The sequence below is a fragment of the Scylla paramamosain genome, chromosome 19, assembly GCF_035594125.1.
Source record: "Scylla paramamosain isolate STU-SP2022 chromosome 19, ASM3559412v1, whole genome shotgun sequence".
Classification (NCBI taxonomy): domain Eukaryota; kingdom Metazoa; phylum Arthropoda; class Malacostraca; order Decapoda; family Portunidae; genus Scylla; species Scylla paramamosain.
In genome coordinates, this window is record NC_087169.1 from 13597392 (window position 1) to 13615071 (window position 17680).

General features: G+C 44.3%; 1 long non-coding RNA gene across 1 annotated transcript in view; it reads left to right on the forward strand.

Annotated features, from left to right (window-relative positions):
• Nucleotides 1-17296, forward strand: part of LOC135109672 (uncharacterized) — a 69204-nt gene extending 51908 nt beyond the window's left edge. Inside the window, exon 3 of the long non-coding RNA XR_010272840.1 lies at nucleotides 17270-17296. This is a non-coding gene — a long non-coding RNA (uncharacterized LOC135109672). The remainder of the gene's footprint in view (nucleotides 1-17269) is intronic.
• The last annotated feature ends 384 nt before the right edge of the window (nucleotides 17297-17680 follow it).

Below are 17680 nucleotides of genomic sequence, written 5' to 3' on the forward strand. Positions count from 1 at the left end.
AATTTATCCCCACTCTGAATATTGGTATAGGAACAGTGCCAGCTTCTGTTACCAGTTTTCATCCTCAGGGGAGATGTTACACTGCACAGCTGTTGCGTGGACACTTTACGTAATGTTATTCGTGTAAGGATTCCTGGAAGTGTTCGGGAGTTCACTTTATCACAGTTCTAAGTAAGGATAATTGAAGTAGCAGTAAAAGTGTTCAGTAACTCGCCAAGTTTTTATAAGTAATCTTTGAAGTGTTGGGTAGTCCACTTTATTAAAACTTTACGTGAGGATAGCTGAAGTAATGGCAAAAAGTGTTCCGTAGCTCACTGCGACTTAACCACTTAAAACCAGGGTATCACATTACTTACAAAACTTTAAATTGGCTTTTTTCCTCTTACGTAAGTTTCCCCGTGCCCTGCGTGGTGGGAACACCGGAGCTTCCTTCCAGCCTTATCCACAGCGGCGAGTTTTGTTACAGCTTTGCGGAGTGAAAATAGAATGTTGGGGGCGGGGTCAGATGAATTACGGACAAGTTTATAGGAAGAGTTATTTTTATAGTAAAAAAAGAAGTTTATTGTTATATTCTTATCGTTAATTTACTTGTTTCCATTTTTTGTTCGTTTGCTTATTTCTGTGTGTATTTTTTTTAATTTTTGTTGCTTAGTATGATTTTCTGCTGTGATCTTGACCATTGATAACAATAACACAATAACCAACATAAACCGCCCTCCTCCAAAAAAAAAAAAAAAGAAAGAAAAAAAAATCTTCCCTTACGTTTTTCCTCCTTTAGATAAAGCACGCCTCTAAAAGCCAGCAAACAACACCTTTCTGACCTTTAACCTTCGCCCTTCCTTCAGCTCCCTGGCTCAGAATATCCCCCGAGGCCTCTCTAAGCCCCCTCATGCATCGCCACTGCCAATACTGCCTTCAAACTTTTATTAACATGAGAACACCTGCGTCTTCCCTCCGGTTAACCTGTCTTACCTTTCCTGTCTGTCCCTTCTATCCCTTTGCATACCTGGTATCTTAGTTTACGCTGTCTGAATGCTGGTATCAGGGGACTGCTGGGTTAGGGATTAAGGATGTGTGTGTGTGTGTGTGTGTGTGTGTGTGTGTGTGTGTGTGTGTGTGTGTGTGTGTGTGTGTGTGTGTGTGTGTGTGTGTGTGTGTGTGTGTTGTCTTGGTCGTGTGATGGTGCTTCAGTGGTGGTAGTGGCGGTGTAAGGTGTGAAATTGCTATTGTCCAGACAGCAGTAATAGTGGTTGGGGTGCTATGACAGGTGTATAATGGTGCTGTGGTGGTGGTTGGCTTAGTGGTGATAGTGATGATGATGATCGTGAAAGGTGTGAAATAGGGGTTGTCAGCTTAGTAACAGCGGTGGTGTATGCTGGACTTGGTGGCGCGTAACAGAAATGATTGCGTGATGGTGGTGGTAGTAGTGATGGTAGTGTTGTTGGTAGTAGTTGTGGTGGTGATGGCGGGGCAATCTACGCCATGTTTGAGTTGTGACTGCATGGAGTAAATAAGCAAATACTCGTACTCAGTTTGCATTAAGTGAACACCCTGCCAGCCTTCCCAGCGGAGCGAGTGTGAGGCTGATGAAAATGAGGAATATGCAGCAGGAGGGGGATCTGTCTGTCCGCTTGATTCCTTGCCCTGTAGTCACCGGAAAGAGCAAAGCAACGCGCCGTATCTCTCTGGGCTTGGAATCTTTATAACCTTAAGTCCTTGGGTTTTCCAGGAAGATCGTAAGCAGATGAGAACGTAACGCTGAGGGAAAACACGATGCACAGTGGAAGTGAATGTCTTTTGTTACTTAACCCTTTCACTGCTGTTTGACATGTTTCCTTAATCACAAACTACTGGAAAGCATTTGTTGTTTTTTCTACAGCCGCCTCTAAGATAAGACTGGGTACACATTGGACAATATACTCTTTTCATACCCTTTTCCTTCTTGTAGATGCTCTAAAAGGTTGTATACATTGCCGTTAGTGTTGTGAAGTGTTCCTTATCGCTGTGAGAGAGTTAAATGTTCACTTTCTCAATCTTCCCCTTGCTCTCTTATTGAAACCCGAAAACAAGAAACCGTAGAGTTAAAGGAAGGTATTAGTGATTAACCCTTCCACAGCTAGTCAGTCTTTACCATTATCATCTACAGTTTTTAAAAGACTTTTTTCTTTGTACTACAGTCTCTTCAATGCGTACTTCTGTAGATTAACTTACATTAAATTAACCTCATATTCTTCTTGTTCTTTAGGTCCATCCAAACAATTTATTGCGGTGATTTCAGTGTTAAGAGCGATGACCATAGCAATGAAAACATTAATAGCGTTAAACAGCAGAGATCTGATAATAGATGCTAATATCTATTGAAAACATTCAATACATATTATACTTGTATTTCACAAGAAATATCATCAGCAGCAGCAGCAGCAGCAACAACATTATGTTGTTGTTGTTGTTGTTGTTGTTGTTGTTGTTGTTGTTGTTGTTGTTGTTGTTGTTGTTGTTCTTCTTCTTCTTCTTCTTCTTCTTCTTCTTCTTCTTCTTCTTCTTCTTCTTCTTCTTCTTCTTCTTCTTCTTCTTCTTCTTCTTCTTCTTCTTCTTCTTCTTCTTCTGCCCTACTTCTTTTTATAGGCTGAGTAAAGAGGAGAACCTCTCTCTCTCTCTCTCTCTCTCTCTCTCTCTCTCTCTCTCTCTCTCTCTCTCTCTCTCTCTCTCTCTCTCTCTCTCTCTCTCTCTCTCTCTCTCTCCCGCGATAAATTAAGTAAATTCATATGAAATCGTCCTAAGCCTTTTTGGATTTAAATAAAGCCTTGATATTTATTATTAATCGTTAGGTTTCCATTAAATCCCCATCAGATCTCGTATGGATTAGGCTTCTCCTCCTCCTCCTCCTCCTCCTCCTCCTCCTCCTCCTCCTCCTCCTCCTCCTCCTCCTCCTCCTCCTCCTCCTCAGCTTAGTTGTATTTTTTATCATTATCATCATCAGAAGCAGCAGCGCCAGACACATAAATCTCTCATTTCTCTTATTTCCTCCTCCTCCTCCTCCTCCTCCTCCTCCTCCTCCTCCTCCTCCTCCTCCTCCTCCATCATCATCATCATCATCATCATCATCATCATCATCATCATCATCATCATCATCATCATCATCATCATCATCATCATCATCATCATCATCATCATCATCATCATCACCACCAATATTAACAGAAGCAGCATAATTTTCTTCCTCCCTCCTTCCCTCCCTACTCTTCTCGTGGAAGTTGGAAGACTGAGATTTTTCTGATTGTCTTCAAAAAGTAGGACAGTGAGGGGGAGACAGACGGTGGCAAGGAAGAGAGAGGTAGGAGGGAGGCAGGGAGGCAGGGAGGCAGGGGTTGGTCATAATGAACTGGTCCTGGAGGAACGAGGGAAAGAGAGAGAGAGCAAGAGAGAAAAAGAGGAGGAAGAGGTGGAAAAATTTGGAAGGAAGAAGAGAGGGAGAAAATATTTGAATGTAAAGTTAGTCAAAGAAAATAGAACGAGAGAGAGAGAGAGAGAGAGAGAGAGAGAGAGAGAGAGAGAGAGAGAGAGAGAGAGAGAGAGAGAGAGAGAGAGACCAACCTACCCTCTCCGATAAACCAATAGAACTTTTGGCATATTTAATTGGATTTTCTCTCACTCTCCGTAGCGATTTTTCCTCTCTCTCTCTCTCTCTCTCTCTCTCTCTCTCTCTCTCTCTCTCTCTCTCTCTCTCTCTCTCTCTCTCTCTCTCTCTCTCTCTCTCAACACCATGGTACCTTATATACCGTATCATAACGCCTCTCCCTCTCCCTCCCTCTCCCTCTCCCTCTCCCTCTCCCTCTCCCTCTCCCTCTCTCCCTCGCTTATCTCCACCTTGCAGTCCTCGGAGCAACAGGGGACGTGTCCAGCACCTCGTCTTCAATGTCAACATTTTCCTCCTTTTCCTTCTAAGCGACTCCTCCACCTTAACGTCTCCTCCTCCTCCTCCTCCTCCTCCTCCTCCTCCTCCTCCTCCTCCTCCTCCTCCTCCTCCTCCTCCTCCTCCTCCTCCTCCTCCTTTTTTCCAGATCCTCATTTCTCATTCCCATTCCTCTATTTCCCAGTCTCCCCTTCATCATTTCTCGGTTTTTTTTTCGGTGTGTGTGTGTGTGTGTGTGTGTGTGTGTGTGTGTGTGTGTGTGTGTGTGTGTGTGTGTGTGTGTGTGTGTGTGTGTGTGTGTGTGTGTGTGTGTGTGTGTGTGTGTTTAGTTTGGCATGGATTTTTTCTTCCTTCTGTGTGTGTGTGTGTGTGTGTGTGTGTGTGTGTGTGTGTGTGTGTGTGTGTGTGTGTGTGCGCAAGGATTCTGGAGAAATGCCAAGCCTTCCTTTGTCTCATCTCCCTTACTTCCTCCTCCTCCTCCTCCTCCTCCTCCTCCTCCTCCTCCTCCTCCTCCTCCTCCTCCAACGAGTCTTCTTCGACTGTCCCTTCATCTTTCTTTTTCTGATATACAAGTCGGTCATTTTCTCGCTCACTCACTCGTATGCACACACACACACACACACACACACACACACACACACACACACACACACACACACACACACACACACACACACACACACACACACACACACACACACGCGCGCGCGCGAGTCGCCTTAATTAATCTTTAGGCGATAATGGTGATGATTCTTCTACTACTACTACTGTTCGACTCTTGACCAGCAGGGGCACAGGAAACGCAGGTAACAGTGCAGGTGTTTATTCACAGAAGGTGTGAACAGAAGGCTGGAGGTAGGTGATCTCTCGGCGCCAGGCCGCGCACTTCCACTTAACACTTATGACTGAAGCCTAGCTCGTTCACTCGTTCACACAACTAGCTAACAACCACACACCTCCCCCGAGACATAAGGAAGATTCCTTATCTTTGTTATGGCTACCGTAACACATGAAACAAAGTTACAATGATTGAAGTACAGAAAACACGGTACATACACAAAACAAACACAGCGTACAATGAACACGTACGACTAATCGTAGGTGCTACGGTGCCACCGCACCTGCAGTCGTCTCGGCTCCCTACGCTGTCGGCTGCTTCGACGCTCTGGTTGCTCTCGGCCACGGTGTACCCCGTTACCCTGATGCTCCGGGCTGCCGGGATGGTGGTGTTCCTCGTGACCCTGATGCTGAAGCGCTGCACCGCCATGAGCGGTGTGCTGCTCGACAGGAAGGGGAGCAAGAGGTCTGTGTGGGCGTAGGTGTCTTCTATTACGCCACATCACGCGACCGCTGCCCATCTTGATGAGGTAGTCTCTCCTTCGCCCAACAGCCACGATGACACCCAGGCGATCCCAGAGGCCTGTCGTGTGATCTTGAACGTCGACGTGGCCACCGAGGTGCAGGAGAGGAAGAGTACGGGCGGACGCGTCGTGGCGAAGTTTCGCTTTCTTCCTCAGTCGCTCTGCCTTGGCGTCGCACTCATCAGCAGCGCGCTGCCACTGCTGAGCGTATGAGCGATGATGAGCCGGGACACAGGACCTCATAGGATGACCGAAGAGGACTTGTGCTGGTGATCGCCCTTCCGCCCTCGGAGTGTTGCGCAGTTCCAGCAACCCGCGAGCGAACGCATCCTCGTCCAGGTGTCCCTGCTGTGTGGTCGTGAGGATCAGCTTCTTCACGGACTTGACCGCTGCCTCGGCGTGACCATTGGAGCGTGGATAATGAGGTGAAGATACACGATGCTCCACCCCCCATCGAGCCAGGAAGCGCCGTACCGATGAAGAAGTGAACTGCGGTCCACCGTCAGTCCTCAGGAGAACAGGCACGCCCGTGTCGGCGAACACACCCCGAAGGACACGAACGAGCTGATCAGCCGATGCTGGACGTGAGCATGCAGACACGTGAGGCCACCCAGACAAGCGATCTACATACACGAGGTATGTACGGCCTGCTGCGTGGAAGTAGTCTGCAGAAACTGACTCAAACACCCTGCTGGGTGTGTCCGTGTCCTGCCAGAGAGGTTCGTTGGCTTGGCTTGGTAGGAGTGGACGGCATAGTGAGCATCCAGAAACGACGTTCTCAACGTCTCTGTCCATACCAGGCCAGTACACCGTTTGTCGGGCCCGTCGCTTGGTGCGCTCCATCCCCTGATGACTGTCATGGAGTCGCTCTAGTGTTTCTCGGCGGAGGCTGTGAGGAATAAGAAGCCTCGGCCCGTAAACCACCAGGTCGTCGTCTACGGCCAGCAGACTGCGCACCGGCCAGTACGTACGCAAGCGGTGATCGAGGTCGTGGCAATGATCAGGGAAGCCCTCGATGATGACGTTCTTGAGCAAGCAGTACTCCCCGTCTCTTGCTGCTGCGGCACGTACCATTTCCACAGTCTGATCCTGGAGTGGTGCTAGCGGACGCCGTCCTCATTGGTGGCAGATAACGCTGAGATGACCGCTGAGTGGAGAGGGTCGAGGTCACCAGAAGTAGCAGCATCCTCTTCCTCCACTGGGTCCTGTACTGGAGCACGTGAGAGGGCGTCGTCTGTCAACTCGATGGCCATGGATCCACCAGCCATTGCACGTAAACCTTCCTTTGCTTCGAAGACGCTGGGAAAGGCCTTGATCACAGCAGCAGCGTGCCCCGCACGCTGCTGTGGCGTTGGGTCGTAGGAATGAGGCCAGCTGATCACTTCTGTGGGCGTAGATAGAGGTGGCTGCGAGGCGGTCGGGTACTTGATGGAGCTGTTGCCGGTGTGCTGTTCTTCCCTGCGTAGCGGTCGGATTTGAGCCGGAAAATCTTCGGGGAGGATTCCGAGAGCGATGGAATCGTACCAGCTAAGCAGCGCCCCCCTTCACCTCCTTCACCACGCTCACAACAGTCTCAGCTTCCCTGTCGCCCAGTTGCAAGTGCGACGAGAAAGTTCCTACACAGGTGAGGGGGTGATTACCGGCAGCATAAAGTCCATCACCATCAGCGGGCGCCAAGCTGGAGGGCGGGATTCCAAGGAGTGTTGCCGTGTCGAGGCCAATAACGGTCGTTTCGGCCCCAGAGTCAGGAGTCCACGTAATCTTGTCTCTTCCAGCGGGATGTGTGGCGGTAATGAGCACCTGGGGCGCAGGTCGTGCCGTCACCGTCTTTGTGTATACGCCTGATAAGAGCTGGTATACACTGGCACTGGCTCCCCGCCTCGGGCCTGCACCGCGATGAGGAGAGACAGTTGAGGAACTCCTCGAAGCTCCCTCGTCGTTTCCTCACTGTCTGCTGACATACACTCGCAAAATGCCCTCTTTTCCCGCAGTTACGACACACTTTATCTATTGCCTGGCATCCCCTTTTGTCACTGCGACAATCTTTGCCACAACGATAACAGCCCGTGGGGCTTGAGCCCCGAAACTGCCCTTCCTGTAGTTCGAGACAGCGTTCACACCATGGCTCGAAGAGTGAGAGCCGCCCCTTAGTACTGCACTACACTGGTTAGCGCTCTCTGATGCTCTGCAAATATCTATGGCGTTTTCAAGGGTGAGTTTCTTGTTTTCCAGCATGCGTTTCAGAGCCACTTCGTCTCGTGTCCCAACGACAATTCTGTCACGCAGCTGATGGTTTATGCACTGGTCGCAAAAGTCACAGAAATTGGCGATTTCCTTTACAGCACATAAAAAGTCGTCAAAACCTTCTTGCGTTTCTTGCACGCGGGAGTAGAAGTCTCTTCTATCCATGATGATGTTGCGCTGGCTTCGCAGGTACTCACACATTGCATCGAGGATGGTTCTTAACTCCGCGTCTCTCGGTAAGCTTATCCCGTAGCGAAGTGTACGGGTCCACTCGTCGTCTAGGACAGCAGCGAGTGCCGCCCTCTGCTCAGCCAGGGAGAGACAGTCTATCCTGGCGAGGGTTACGTATCCTTCAAACTTATGGCGCCACGTGTCGAACTCACGTAAAGATGCTGACGCCGTTAAGTGAGGAATGATGGTGGCGGACGTCGGGAACCTCGCGCCCTGGGTAGACGTGCTGCGGGCTGTGGTTTCGCCTTCATTGCTCGCCGTGGTGCGACTGGGAGCTTGTGTCCCCACTCTCTCCAGCAGCTGGGTTAAACGCTCCTCGCGAGCCTGACTCTGCTCCGACTGTCGCGCTAGCAGGGCAGCCAGCGCCTCCAACTGCTTCTCCATTCTGCGCCGTACCCACTGCAGCCTTGTCCTGATCCTACTCACTGCGCCATGTTCGACTCTTGACCAGCAGGGGCACAGGAAACGCAGGTAACAGTGCAGGTGTTTATTCACAGAAGGTGTGAACAGAAGGCTGGAGGTAGGTGATCTCTCGGCGCCAGGCCGCGCACTTCCACTTAACACTTATGACTGAAGCCTAGCTCGTTCACTCGTTCACACAACTAGCTAACAACCACACAACTACTACTACTACTACTACCTCTACTACTACTACTACTACTACTACTACTACTACTACTACTACTACTACTATTATTATTATTATTATTATTAGTAGTAGTAGTAGTAGTAGTAGTAGTAATAATAATAATAATAATAATAATAATAATAATAATAATAATAATAATAATAATAATGATGATAGTTGTAGTAACTAGTACTATACTACTACTACTACTACTACTACTACTACTACTACTACTACACACACACACACACACACACACACACACACACACACACACACACACACACACACACACACACACACACACACACACACTTCACCAATTTAAAGGGACCCACTCGCTTTCACTTTACTTGGCAATTAAGTGAAACAAGCAACCCAATTTGCTTCCCCACTTTGGATGCAGAAAACACGAACACACACGCACACACACACACACACTCACCTGGCTATCAATTTTACATATCTTATTTACTAAAGATAATCTGAATTTTTTCTCTTTTTGGTTCCCTCATCTATTTTTCTCTCTTGTTCCCCAGTTACCAATCCGTTTCAATCCTTCTTTGTAGCCTTTCGTTTGATTAAAGTATTATTCATTAGTGGTGTGTGTGTGTGTGTGTGTGTGTGTGTGTGTGTGTGTGTGTGTGTGTGTGTGTGTGTGTGTGTGTGTGTGACTGAAGGACTGCATTTCTTTTTCATGGTATCATCAGATCACGTTCAGTATTAGCTAGTTGTGGAAAAGAGGGAGGAAGAGAGAAGCTGCTCATCATTAATAAAGTTGCTTTTAATTGGTCGCGTGTGTGTGTATGTGTGTGTGCTTAGAGAGAGAGAGAGAGAGAGAGAGAGAGAGAGAGAGAGAGAGAGAGAGAGAGAGAGAGAGAGAGAGAGAGAGAGAGAGAGAGAGAGTGAGTGAGTGAGTGAGTTAGTGTGCCATTCTCCTCCTCCTCCTCCTCCTCCTCCTCCTCCTCCTCCTCCTCCTCCTCCTCCTCCTCCTCCTCCTCCTCCTCCTCCTCCTCCTCCTCGTCCTTTTCCTAAATAGGGCAGTGGCTGAGACTAAAGGAAATATGTATATTCTGTATCGGGAAGCAGGTACCTTATGCTGAAGTGGAAGACTCAGGGACACACACACATCTCTCCTCAATATTGAAGGACGGGGAGGGAGAGTAAAAAAAACATCTCATTCTGGGAGAGGAGGAGGAGAAAGAGGAGGAGGGTTTTAATGGAGGTGAAAGTATTCGTTCTTATGTGCGAATTCTATTAATGATGATTCAATGTTTCCTAGTGTGGGATTCTCAAAGGAGGAGGAGGAGGAGGAGGAGGCGGACAAAAAAGGAGAAATAGGAGGAAACAATGGGAACAAGGAAAGTTTATTTTTTGTTAATTTTAAAGGAAAAAGCATATTGTTACAAGAATAACAGTAACTACTACTACTACTACTACTACTACTACTACCACAACAACAACAACAACAACAACAACAACAACAACAACAGCAAGTGGAGGTGGAGGGGCCAACATGCCGTTATACCCAAAATAACATGCAAGTTTCACCCTTCCTGCCACAGCACTCGCCTCCCATCACACTCTCTCTCTCTCTCTCTCCCATCCCCATCTACCATATCCCTTTTCTTCCTTTATATTCTCTTCCACTCTCCTCTTCCCGTCTCCCAGCATTTCTATACCCTCCTATACACTCCCCCTCACTCTTCTTCCTCTTCTTCCTCTTCCTCTTAACGTTTATCATCATCCTCGTTGCCCATTCCATGATATTGTGTACCCTGATGACTTGTCCCTCTCCCTTCCTCTCCCTTCCTCTTCCCTCTTCTCCTCTTTCTTGAGTTGTGCAAAAGTAAAATACTCCTCCACCACCACCACCACCACCACCACCACCGTTACTCTGCCTCTCATAACTCTAGATTTTCAAGTCGTTTGTCACACTTTCTCGCTGGAAAATAGAGTAGTTTATACCATTCCCTCACTCACTCTCTCCCCTCACTGCGTCTCTCTCTCTCTCTCTCTCTCTCTCTCTCTCTCTCTCTCTCTCTCTCTCTCTCTCTCTCTCTCTCTCTCTCTCTCTCTCTCTCTCTCTCTCTCTCAGCTTCTTTTCTTCTTTATTCCATCTTACGATCGTATTTTTTTCTTCCTTCTCTTCTTCCTTGTCCTTCTCCTCGTCTTTATCCTCCTTTTCCTCCTCGTCGTCCTTGACCTCTTCCTCCTCCTCCTCCTCCTCCTCCTCCTCCTCCTCCTCCTCCTCCTCCTCCTCCTCCTCCTCCTCCTCCTCCTCCTCCTCCTCCTCCTCCTGCTATGCTGTCCTGTCTCTCTTCACTGTAGCTAGTTAGAAGTAGTTACCAAACAGCCTTGCAAGGACCAAAAGGTCTGTTGCTGTTTGGCTTTCCTTTGTATTCCTCCTCCTCCTCCTCCTCCTCCTCCTCCTCCTCCTCCTCCTCCTCCTTTTCTTCTTCCTTTTTCTTGCTTTTCCTCCTGTTCCTTATTTTTGTCCTCCTCCTCCTCCTCTTTATCATCATCATCACCATCATCATTATCATCAAAACTTTCTATTTAAATCATTCATACGTTTCTGTTTTGCATCAATCTTATATCCATCCTTTATTTTCTTGTCTAAAATGATTTCATAAGTTTCCCTTTTTTCTTTGATAATTTTCCTTCATTTTCCATTCCTGTATTTTATTTTCCTCATCTGTTTGTTCCTACCCTCATTTCTTCCTCGCCTTTCCTCATTTCCTCATTTCTCCTTATTTCATGCACATTTCCCTTCATCATTTTCCAGTCTGTCATTCCTGTTTCCCTCTTTCCCACTCATCTTTCCTCCTTTGTTTCATATCTGCATTTCATCATCTTTTCTTCTCTCATCCTTCTCATTTTGTATTCTTCCTGCTTCTAATATTCCTCCTCCTCCTTCTCCTCCTCCTCCTCCTCCTCCTCCTCCTCCTCCTCCTCCTCCTCCTCCTCCTCCTCCTCCTCTTCCACTTCTCATTCATGTTTTCTCTTCCTCTTCTTTTCATCCCTCTTTCTGTTAGCGTCCTTTTCCTCCTCTTTTCTTCCTCTTCCACACTGCTTCGTTCACATTTTCTTCCCTCCTCCTCCTCCTCCTCCTCCTCCTCCTCCTCCTCCTCCTCCTCCTCCTCCTCCTCCTCCTCCTCCTCCTCCTCCTCCTCCTCCTCCTCCTTGCAATTCATTAGTAAGTAGCAAAAGTACCTCAAGTAGATTTTTTTTTCTCTTACACTCCTGGAATTAAATAAAATGGAAATTAATGAGTAGCGGAGATTTAAACGAATTTTTAAAAGGACTTGATTGCTCTGGAGGAAGAGGAGGAGGAGGAGAAGGAGGAGGAGGAGAGATTGACTGAAAGATGAGGAGAAGATATAAGCAGCAAGAAGAAGAATGCAAAATGAGGAGGAAGGAAAAGAATGATGAAATGCTGAGATGAAAGAGAAGGGAGAGGTTATATTAAAAAGAATTGGAAACGGAAGGCCAGGCGAGAGAAAGTTGTAGGATTAAAAAAGAGGAGGAAAGTGAAGGAATCAATAAAGGAAGGGAAAAAAATGAAAGAATGTGTTATATACGAAAATATAGTAGACTTGAATGAAAAAAAAATGTACCTCAAGATCCTGAATGATTAGAAAAAAAGATGAAAATGTGATGGATGAGGAAGATTAGGGAATAAATGAAGAAAGGAAATAGAAAAAAAGAGCATTGTATGTATAGGAAAAGTATAAACTGAGTAAATTAAAGTTAGAAAATAAGTAAGAGAATATTCCTCAAGGTCTTGAATGAACTGAAAGAAAAAAAAGAAAGTAAAAAAAGTTAAAGAAAAAATAGAAAAAGAAAATAGAATAGCAGTATACGTTCCCGATAAAAAAAAAAAAAAGAATAAACTCAAATTAGAAAACAAAATTACATGTACCCTAAGATCCAGAATTAATTGAGAGAAAGGAGTAGGAAAAAAAATAAATAAAAAAAAAATTACGTTGAAAATAATTAAAGGCATTGTCCATTACCTGAATGAGTGACGGGGAGTTGGCAGGCAGGTGACAGGTGACTGAGGGGATGGACAGGTGACTCGGGGGCTGCCGGGTGACTGCGGAAGGTAACAAGGTGAAAAATAATGCCAAATTTTCCTCGTGGTGTCTCTTGGGGTTGTGCTGGGGAATTTTGCCTCGTGTAAGTGTTATTGTGTTATTTGTGGTGTTTTCCTAACCTTGGATTGTGTTTTCACTGTCTTGTGTTTGTTTTACTGTATTATTCGCGTGTTTGTCATTTTTTTCCTTATCTTTCATTGTATTTTCACTCTGCCTCGTGTTTGTGTTTGCCTTCCTTTCTTTCCCTTTTATGTTATTTATATTTCCTTTTCTTTTTTCTTTTTTTCTGTTCCTTCGTCCTTATTTATTTTTTCCTTCATTCCTTCATCCGTCCATTCATTTATTCATTCATTCATGTTCCATTTTCTTTTTTCTACTTTTTTTTATCGTTAGTTCGTTCATTCGTGCGTTCCTTTCTTTATTTTTTCTTTGTTTTATTTTATTTTTCCTGTTTCATATATTTTCATTATAATTTACCTCTATGTGTTTAAAAAAATTTCCCATTTAAGGTAATTTTTTACTTTTTTATCTTTACCTTCTTTGTCTTGTCTCCTATTCCTTTCTTTCTCCCTTCTTTTCCTCCTCCTTCTCCTCTCATCCTCCTCTCATCCTCCTTCCCTCCTGCCTGGTGTCCATTATCGTTATTACTTCTCATTATAGTCTTTTTACAACCCTCTCTTCTTTTTAACAGCATCACTTTTTTTTCCTGCTTCTTCCTTCTTTATTCCTCTCCCTTCTTTTTCTCGTTATCGCTAACTTCCTCGATGTCTCTGTCCTACTTTTTCTTTCTCCTTATATTTTCCGTCTGTTATTCTTCCTTCTTTTTTCTTTTTCTATTCTTTAATGTTGCTGTTGTTGTTGCTCTTGTTCTTGTTGTTGCTCTTGTTCTTGTTGTTGCTCTTGTTCTTGTTGTTGCTCTTCTTGTTGTTCTTGCTTTTATGCTTCTCCTTCTTCTTCTCCTCTTCCTCCACCACCACCACCGCTTCAAACCTCAACTTAAATCTATACAAGAAAGGATACGTGGCCTCTCTTGGACAGACGTATCCTACAGGGAGTCCTACTTGCTCCTTGCCCTAATAGACTTGCCGTGTAGGACTCTGAAGGAGGAAGATGGATGTGAGGGATAGGAGTAGTAAGAGGAGGAGGAGGAGGAGGAAGGGAAAGCGATAGTAGAGAAGAAAAGGACTAGGAAGAATAGTAATTGTAGGATGAGGAGGATGGGTTGGAGAAGAAGAAGGATGAGGAGGAGAAGGAAGAGGAGGAGGAGGTAGGGAGGGAGGGGAAGTAGAGGAAAGAAGACGAATAAAAAAAACAGTAGTAATAGTAGTAGTGGTAGTAGTAGTAGTAGTAGTAGTAGTAGTAGTAGTAGTAGTAGTAGTAGTAGGACGAGGAGGAGAGGAAGGAAAGTAGAGAAAAAAAATGAATAGAAAAAGCAACAGTAGTAGTAGTAGTAGTAGTAGTAGTAGTAGAAGGAGGAGGAGGAGGAGGAGGAGGAGGAGGAGGAAGGAAAAATATTGGAAAAAGCACCAGGAGATAGGAAGAGTAGTAGTAGTTGCTAGTAGTTGTAGTAGTAGTAGTAGTTGTTGTTGTTGTTGATACAATACTACAATACTAATAGTTATAGTAGTAATAGTAGTGGTAGGAGGAGGAGGAGGAGGAGGAGGGAGGGAGGGAAAGTGGAGGAAAAAAATGGAGGAGGAGGAAATTGGAGATGAGAAATAAGGATTGGAGGAGTTTGTAGCTCTTCCTGTCTGCCTGATGGACCGGAAGTTGGGATGAATGAAGTATTTGAGATGACAGAATTGGACGCCCATTTCTCTCTCTCTCTCTCTCTCTCTCTCTCTCTCTCTCTCTCTCTCTCTCTCTCTCTCTCTCTCTCTCTCTCTCTCTCTCTCTCTCTCTCTCTCTCTCTCTCTCTCTCTCTCTCTCGATTTATCTTCAATTCATCATCTTTCTTTCCTTTTTTTTATTTGTCTTATTTTTCTTTGCATAGTATCTTCGTTTGTTCGTTCGCTCTTTCCTTCCTTCCTTCCTTCCTTCCTTCCTTCCTTCCTTCCTTCCTTCCTTCCTTCCTTCCTTCCTTCCTTCCTTCCTTCCTTCCTTCCTTTCATCCATCATCCTTTATTCCTTTATTTATCCTTTATTTCTTTTTGCTTCAGTCCTCCCTCCCTCCCTCCCTCCCTCCCTCCCTCCCTCCCTCCCTCCCTCTAATCTCATCCCCTCCGTGTTTTTAGAGGAATTTGAGAAGGAAAAAAAAATGGGGAAATAAAGACTGGCACATTTTTCCCTTCCCGTTCCCATTCCCATTCCCTCTCGCCGCGCCTCGAGTCTCTATATACAAGGAACTTCAACAAATTTTCTGTGTAAATGTTTAATACAAATTTACTTGAGAAATAAAGGGGAGTGTGTGGAAGTTTTGTTTCTCTCTCTCTCTCTCTCTCTCTCTCTCTCTCTCTCTCTCTCTCTCTCTCTCTCTCTCTCTCTCTCTCTCTCTCTCTCTCTCTCTCTCTCTCTCTCTCTCTCTCTCTCTCTCTCTCAATGGGGATATAAATAGTGAATGAAGTGAAAAATTGTCGTTATACATTAACAACAACAACAACTACTACTACTATTACTACTTCTCTACTACTACTACTACTACTACTACTACTACTACTACTACTACTACTACTACTACTTCTGTTTATGGTGTATTGAGAATGGGTTTTGTTCAAGTGTTGTGTGTGTGTGTGTGTGTGTGTGTGTGTGTGTGTGTGTGTGTGTGTGTGTGTGTGTGTGTGTGATTTGGTGCTGGGTGACTAATGCCCACTTTGAGTAATGGCTTATTATTTTACCTCCGCAACAGTTCCCATTACCGACTCACAGCTGCTGCTACACACACACACACACACACACACACACACACACACACACACACACACACACACACACACACACACACACACACACACACACACACACACACACACACACACACACACACACACACACACACACACACGGAATCACCATTTGAACAAAATCTATTCTTAATACACAAAGAATAGTTGTAAATGTGTTAGTAGTAGTAGTTATTGTTGTTATTGTAGTAGTAGTAGTAGTAGTAGTAGTAGTAGTTGTTGTTGTTGTTGTTGTTGTTGTAGTAAATGTAGTAATGGTAGTAGTTGCTCTAGTAGTAGTAGTAGTAGTAATAGTAACAGCAGACTGTAATAGTAGTGGTGGTAGTAGTAGTAGTAGTAGTAGTAGTAGTAGTAGTAGTAGTAATAGTAGAAATAATAATAATAATAATAATAATAATAATAATAATAATAATAATAATAATAATAATAGTGCCAGTTGTAGTGGTAGAAGTCGTAATAATGTTAGTATCGTTACAGTAGTAATAGCAACAGCAATAATAATAATAATAATAATAATAATATTAATAATAATAATAATAATACCACATATTTTATCAACCTTTCCCCCAGCTCACTAATTAATACCTGAATCTCTTTTTCTTTCCAGGTGAGTGATGGGAAGAGGGAAACAAAGGATGGTGAACCGGCACCCACCATCCACACACCATCCACCTTCATACACGTAAAGTTAACAAAATCCATACCGAAATTCAACCCTTTCTCTTCCACAACACTCTATTTATTCCTGGACAAAATATTAGTGTAGTATATTCTAACGACCTCACAGTACTGCCTGGTGCATAAATTGGTCTAAAAAATGCACCGATGCGTATTGAATTAACAGTGTGAAGTGAATTTAAACTGGGAAAGTGAGAGAAATATGTATATAGTTATGGGTGATGGTGATGGTGGTGGTGATGGTGGTGGAGGTGGTAGGGGTGGTATTGAATAATGAGTAATGGGTGTTGATATAAAGAGAATAATATAAATTTAGGTTTGGATGAGATAATGGTAATGGTAATGATGGTGTTGATGAGGGTAGTAATGGTGACACTTGTATTGAATAATGAGTATGTGGATATGAAAAAAAAAATTATATATATATATATATATATATATATATATATATATATATATATATATATATATATATATATATATATATATATATATATATATATATATGTTTGAATTAGATGATAGCGGTAATGTTGAATGGTAATGGTGGTGGTGGTGGTGGTGGTGGTGGTGGTGGTGGTGGTGGTGGTGGTGGTAGGATTTGTATTAAATGATGAATAAATATGTAGATTTGAAAAGATAAAAAAAAATCACGTTTAGATGAGATAATGGCGATGGTCATGGTGGTGATAATATATGGGTATGATAATGGTGATAACACTTTTATTGGATAATGAATGATGTGATCTGAACTTGAAAGAAGAGAAAAAATAGGTTTGTGAAAGATGATGGTAATAATTGTTCCGACGGTGATAGTTGCTGTGGACGAGCCCGTGTGTTGAGTGGAATGGGTGAAGGTGGAGGAGGAGGTTGCGTGAGTGGAATGTGGATGGGCGTTGTGGCAGGTCATGGGTGAGTAAGTGAAGGTCAGTGAGGTCATTAGGCAAATTGTACGGGGTGGTTGTGCAGTGAACTTGAGAGAGAGAGAGAGAGAGAGAGAGAGAGAGAGAGAGAGAGAGAGAGAGAGAGAGAGAGAGAGAGAGAGAGAGTATACACTCATATATTTGCCAGTAACATCTTTTTCTATTTCCAATTTTTCCCGTTTTTCCACATTTTCAGGGCATGTTTAAAAATAGTTGAGTTTGCCTCTTCAGAGGTGGAAGAAAACTGGTGTTTACAGTGAGTTTAGAGAACGGTTTCGTTTTCTTTGACAGGTCTGACATAGAGAATGGGTGAGTCAGCTGCCGAGTATTTCATGGTATACTCTTACATTCTGAGAGAGAGAGAGAGAGAGAGAGAGAGAGAGAGAGAGAGAGAGAGAGAGAGAGAGAGAGAGAGAGAGAGAGAGAGAGAGAGAGAGAGAGAGAGAGAGAGAGAGAGTACCGCTGTAATGTTTTCTCATTTATTTAATATATAGCCCTTGTACTTTTGTATTATATTGTACAACGAATTGCTCGGGGATATGTGTTTGTCTTTTATTATATTATTGGTGAAGAGATTTTTTGTGGGGAATGTGGATTTGCTTGTTTGCATCGTGTTACTTCTTCCTTTGTCTTGACTCTTTTATTGGTGTTTTCACTGTACACCATCAAACTACACTTATGTGTCTACAGGTCAGTTTTTAC